Source organism: Eptatretus burgeri, chromosome 11 (assembly GCF_056783735.1).
Source record: "Eptatretus burgeri isolate ZD-2024b chromosome 11, Ebu_testis_v1, whole genome shotgun sequence".
NCBI classification, from domain to species: domain Eukaryota; kingdom Metazoa; phylum Chordata; class Myxini; order Myxiniformes; family Myxinidae; genus Eptatretus; species Eptatretus burgeri.
Window position 1 is genome coordinate 357,730 of NC_140971.1, and position 6,000 is coordinate 363,729.

Below are 6,000 nucleotides of genomic sequence, written 5' to 3' on the forward strand. Positions count from 1 at the left end.
AGGTAAAACTTCTACATTTCAAATTGGCTTGTACTCTGCTTTCTCTCTCTGCCCCCCCCCCTGCCCCTCTCTCACCTTCGGTCAAAACTATGATTGTGGACTCACTGTTCAGCAAGGATGAGAGATTCAAAGGTTAAAACCTCAATAACGGACAGTTCAGAGGTGACGATCCAGACAGCCATCAAATCAGTCAGTCAGAAAGCTGAAGAAATTCTTGAGTATCTCCCGATCTATCCACATATAATTTATGTCTCTCCTTACCCTTTTAGATAGAAGAGAATGATTATTATCATCAGGGTCAAAGTTTTGGAGAGAGAATGGAAAACAAAAATAACTCGGAAGGGAATAGTATGCATCAAGTTAATGCACGGCATAACTAGAATGGCACGAGGTAGAGTGCATACCTATACCAGGCTGAACAGTTTATATTTTGTCTCCCACTGATGGGCACGCGCGCGCGCACGCACGCACGCACGCACGCACGCACGCACGCACACACACACACACACACACACACACACACACACACACACACACACACACACACACACACACACCAGTGTTTATAGAGATGCAAGAGAAAAAAGGTTCGGTAAAAATGTTGATTATTCAATATTCGCATAATTAAACAATAATATTGGTCGATCCAGTTTGCTCATATATATATATATATATATATATATATATATATATATATATATATATATATATATATATATATATATATATATATATATATATATATACATATATATATATGTAAACATGCAAAACTTTAAGTATGTACTGTAACACTTCCTACTGTATACTATCTGAAAATTAATCAATACTAGTACATGCCCGTAAAAAAAAACTAAAAAAACAAAACAAAAAAAAACCTTTCAAACCGCGAGGAAGAAACAACAACCACACAGGCTGTTTCTTCGCTCTCGCGTGCTTGTACATGCGTGGCCCGGAAGTTCGCATATCACAGTTACAATTTTTCACAATTTAGTTATAATGGCCAATTATTCAATTAGCGCCGACGTATTTTGCCTTTTCGCAATGTCGTCGCAAGGAAAAACACAAAGAGAAGAAAAAAGGAAAAAAATTTACTTCCTGCTTCGGAGCATACCAGCTCACTCTGATGTTACCGAAATTTATGCACCGTCTAATACGAAAACGATCATAACTTGGGGCATTGTGTTTATCTATAAATGCGCATAAGAAATCGAGAAATTATTCGAATACACGAAGTCATCATTATCCGGAAGTCTGTACGTTGTAACCTGTAATGGGGAACGCAGATGAGGTTCTCTTCTGCCATCTTCTTCTGCAAGCAGCAACGTTCCTGTCATTGTTTGGTAAACAAATGGCTATAACTTGGGAAGATCTTGTCCGATTAATATCAAACCTTGAAAAGGCACATACACAGGACCCAGCGATATATCTGGCAAGTTTCAATTAGATCGGACCAGTGGTTGTCGAGAAACAGCGGTAACAGACACACGCACGCACGCACACACACACACACACACACACACACACACACACACACACACACACACACACACACACACACACACACACACACACACACACACACACACACACACACACACACACACACTGCTGGAATTTTAGATAGATTACTTATTAGCACTGTGCACTGCCCCGTGAATTTTGCCCCGTGCTGTGCCATTGTCTTTGGTCACGTGATGTTCTGCAGGTGGGAGCAAGGCTCCACCAGCAAATTTCGTATGGGAATATTTTAATCAACGATCAGTTTTGTGATGTTTTTTCTGGAATCGGGGCTTTGAGTTACATCAGTGTGCCAAGTTACAAGTTTCTCGCCCTCCAAGAAAGTACTAGACCAGCGTTTCTCAAACTTTGATGGCCCATGGCCCCCCTTCCAGTTCGCTTCACATTCGTGGTCTCCTGCCCTTCAATAAAAGACGCAGATTTCGTTTTATGAAATTTATTTACTCAGTCTTAAAAGATAAATTAAAGTAAACATTTTTCTAAGCAATACAATCAATGAGACACTTGCTGATGGGCTTGTCTGACGAGGCCTCTTATGTCTGGCTCCGTCTTGGACACAGCAAGGCGAATATCATTCCTAACGTCAAGACGGTTTCTGGACTTCGTTTTAATGGTGGCAAGGTGAGAAAATCCAGATTCGCAAAGATATGTTGTGACGAATTGAATGAGCATTATGGATGCCTTCTTGCTGAGTAGTGGATACGCATCCTGAACAGACAACCAGAAGGTGGAGTGGTCTTCTTTGTTACTGAAGACCAGCTTCATTGCTTTTGAAACCTTCAACTCTGCCAGCTCGTCTGCTTCGTCTTCAGTCGGATCAATTTTGGCGTTAAACGGGTCTTTGTGCCACGGAATATCCAACGGTGCATCGTCGAAATACGATTTGAACTCAGCGGAGAGATTGTCGAGATGTCTAGTGATGCAATATTTGATGCCGACGGGAAGCTCAATCCTCTGCGTCTGCAGGTGCTCGTCCAAGAAAGGAAACGAGGCAGTGGACCCGGCCTTGATTCGTGCCTGCCAGACTTCCATTCCAGCAGACAGTCCGGCAAGCTTGTCTTGATCATCACTGACTGTCACATCACGGCCTTGCATGGACTGGTTCATTTCGTTGAGTTGGCCGAATATATCGGCCAGGTAGGCGAGCATCATGACGAACTCTTCATTGTCGAAGTGGACATGGAGGTTGTTTTCGTTGTCTCGCAGGAAGATTTCCACCTCAACTCGGAGTTCATACAGCCGAGAGAGGCATTTCCCCCTCGATAGCCAACCAACGATAGTGTGGAACAGAAGTCCAACTTGTTCCGCTCCCATTTCGTTGGCCAGGAGTTGGAAGAGCCGATGATTTTTGGCCTTCACACGAATGAAGTTGATCACTTTGACCGCGACGTCCATGACTTCCAGCAAACGAGGTGGAAGAGTCTTTGACGCAAGAGCGTATCGGTGTTGCCAAGAGTGGGAGGACGTCACATGGAGCCATTCGTTCTTCACAAGCGTGACGAACCCTCCTCTGATGCCGACCATCGCTGGGGCACCATCAGTACAAATGTGCTTGAAATTCTGCCAATCGAGTCCATTAGCTTAAAAAAAAAGAGTCCAAAATAGCTTTGATATCTGCCGCTGTCGTTGTGGTTGGAAAGGTATTGCAGAACAAGAACTCTTCCTTCATCTTTCCCTTTCTCTCGTAGCGAGCGAAGGCGATCAACTGGCTCTCCAGGGCAGTGTCGGTGGACTCGTCTAATTGAAGGCTAGCCTGGAGCATGCTTTGTTTGATTTCGGAGCAAGCTCGACGGCACACATCAGCGGCCATGTCGTCAATCCGTCGTCGGATCGTGTCATTGGAGAGCGAAACTTGCTGGATCTTCTTTTTCGCGTCTGGTCCGATCATCAATTCCACCATTTTCTCTGTACATGGCTTGATAAGGTCCTCAGCAATCGTGTGCGGCTTCTTGCACTTCGCAATTCGGTATGCCACTTTGTAGCTGGATTGAAGAGCAGGTATTTCTTCTGGCCGGAATCCAAATTTGGGAAGTGTCGCTTCACTGTCATATCGTGATCGTTTCGCAGACAGAGCGTCGATATTATCTTCCTTCCTTCCGGGATGCATGTTGTCGCGATGGTTTGAAAGTTTGGAAGGATGTAGTGACGCATTTGACATCACGACCGAGCAGTGCAGTCATTGTGCTCAGTCCACGCCATCTCGACTGACATTCGTGAATCCAAACTTGACATCGCTGTCATTCCATTTTCGAACCTTCGACATCTGAGAAAAAAATTGAAAAAAACAAAGTTCTAACGTTTTTGTAAACATTGGTTTACGATGAATGCTCTGTGGGCTCCGCATTCTCTTTTAAAATCGTGGTTAAACTCATCTACCCTTTTTACTTTGACACGATGACCGGAGACTCGTCACCTTAATTGTACATTACAAGCTTCTGCATTCTGAATCGCAGTTTTTCGGCGTCCGCTCATGGCCCCCTGGTCGAAGACCGATGGCCCCCTTGGGGGGCCACAGGCCCCCGGTTGAGAAACGCTGTACGAGACCTTTTAATCAGTGATTGAGTTCTGAGAAATAATAATAACTAGCCGAAACCCCGTCACAGACGGATTCCGTTCATTCAACCACCCTCACCAGCTCACCCACACTTGAGAGACATGGACTGGACATGGCGTACTTGCCCCCACCTACTCATCCCCCACCCCCCCCGCCTTCAATTTGCTTACCCCCGCCCAAAATTTAATTACCCCGGCCCGCCTCCGCCTCTTCACTCCCTGCATACACACACACACACTGGTCTCTTGATTCCCCGCCCCACTTTCCCCGGGCCCCCGCCCCCCTGTCCACCCCTCACATTCAACCCTGCTTAATTCACCCCAGCCCCCGCCCACTCATCCCCCGCCCCATTTCCCGCTTTCAATTTTCTTACCCCTGCCCAAAAATTTGCTTACCTTGCCCCCCGCCCCCTCCCCCCCTCCCCCCCCCTCATCACTTCTCGCCCCCGTCTCTTCATCCCCCGCCCCCGCCTCTTCACTCCTCGCCTCCATCTCAATGAAAAGTGTTTATTCTGCTTCAGAGTTGAAGTTCGACTGTTGTCACTATGTGCGATGCACTCTTACAGGTACGAAGTTTCTTTCAGTCCAGGTCACAGTACCAAGAAAAACATGACGCGACCGCGAGGAGCACAAAATTGGTCCTTCAGTGTTAATATATAGAAGATACAATGTTTCTTGTTACATTTTTTGTGTCAAATTCACATTCTGAGGTAGTCAGCATGTGCAGAAGAGGGTTTTACATTGCAGACGCTATTTTCGAGGAGTGGAATTACACCTCTCAGCTGTGACGGCCTGTCGACGACAGACGTAATGACGTCAGCGAATGACCGATGATGTCATGACGTCCTGACGCCTCTCAGCGGTGACGTCACACATCGCCATGTAAACGAATGCAAAACGAAAAGTGTTTATTCTGCTTCAGAGTTGAAGTTTGACTATTGGCACGATGTGCGATGCACTTTTACAGGTACGAAGTTTCTTTCAGTCCAGGTCACAGTACCGAGAAAAACGTGACGCGACTGCTCGGAGGAGCACAAAATTGGTCCCTCAGTATTAATATATAGATTTTCAAATTAAAAAAAAAACTGGAACAGTGGAAAACACAAATCAGCTTCTTATTGCTTCCAATAACCTCCAGTTTTGCAGTACTTGGACATGTCAAATAAGGATGGCGTATGAGGATGGTGTATCAACTTCAATGGAGTTAAACTTCCAGAATCTTATTTGAACAAACTTTAAAATAACTACATTATTTCAATATAAGAGTTAAGTATATACCTAACACTGTATGGGGTAACGTGTTCTCTGAACTCTCTGGTTATAACATGTGCACATTATGTTGGCATCATCGAAGACATTCATATTTATTTAATAAAATTAATTGAATGACAGTCGGAAATAAATGTGAATGCAAGCATTATTCTTGTTTTGTTTTTTTTGAAAACGTTGTGGAGGCCGGAGGAGAGCGAACACACAACGCACAGCAAGGGGGGGGCATGAGACAAGAGGGGTGGGAGAGGGAAGGACAAAACAGTGGGGAACAGAGACATAAGGAGATCTGTGGAAGGGAGAGGGATGGGGTGGAGAACACGGGAATACAAGATGGACATTACAGGGACTTTCAGAAAGGAAAGCAGGAAATTTGAAGGAGGTGGGTTTGGGGTGGATTCTCGGGGGTAGAAAAGATCGAGGATTTGTTTGGGGGACGGTAAGAGGTGGTGGTGAACAGTAAGGACAGTAAGAGGTGGTTTTGTAGACCTGGAGGGAAGAATGGGATTGAACTAAGTGAGGGAGTTCATTCTAAAGGTGGGGAAAAAGAGGAATGAAAGAGTGAAGGTGAGCAGTGATTCGTGATTTTGGTAGTCTTTCCAGTTGTTGGCGGACCTTGAGTGCCCTGTGGAAATATGGTGGGGACAAATCGCAGAC

The 6,000-nt window shown here is 45.2% G+C and overlaps 1 long non-coding RNA gene across 2 annotated transcripts in view; it reads right to left on the reverse strand.

The window, feature by feature from the left end:
- Positions 1–952, reverse strand: part of LOC147016257 (uncharacterized) — a 42,568-nt gene extending 41,616 nt beyond the window's left edge. For both annotated transcript variants that reach the window (XR_015049014.1, XR_015049013.1), the window contains exon 1: positions 879–952. This is a non-coding gene — a long non-coding RNA (uncharacterized LOC147016257). The remainder of the gene's footprint in view (positions 1–878) is intronic.
- Between the last annotated feature and the right edge of the window lie 5,048 nt (positions 953–6,000).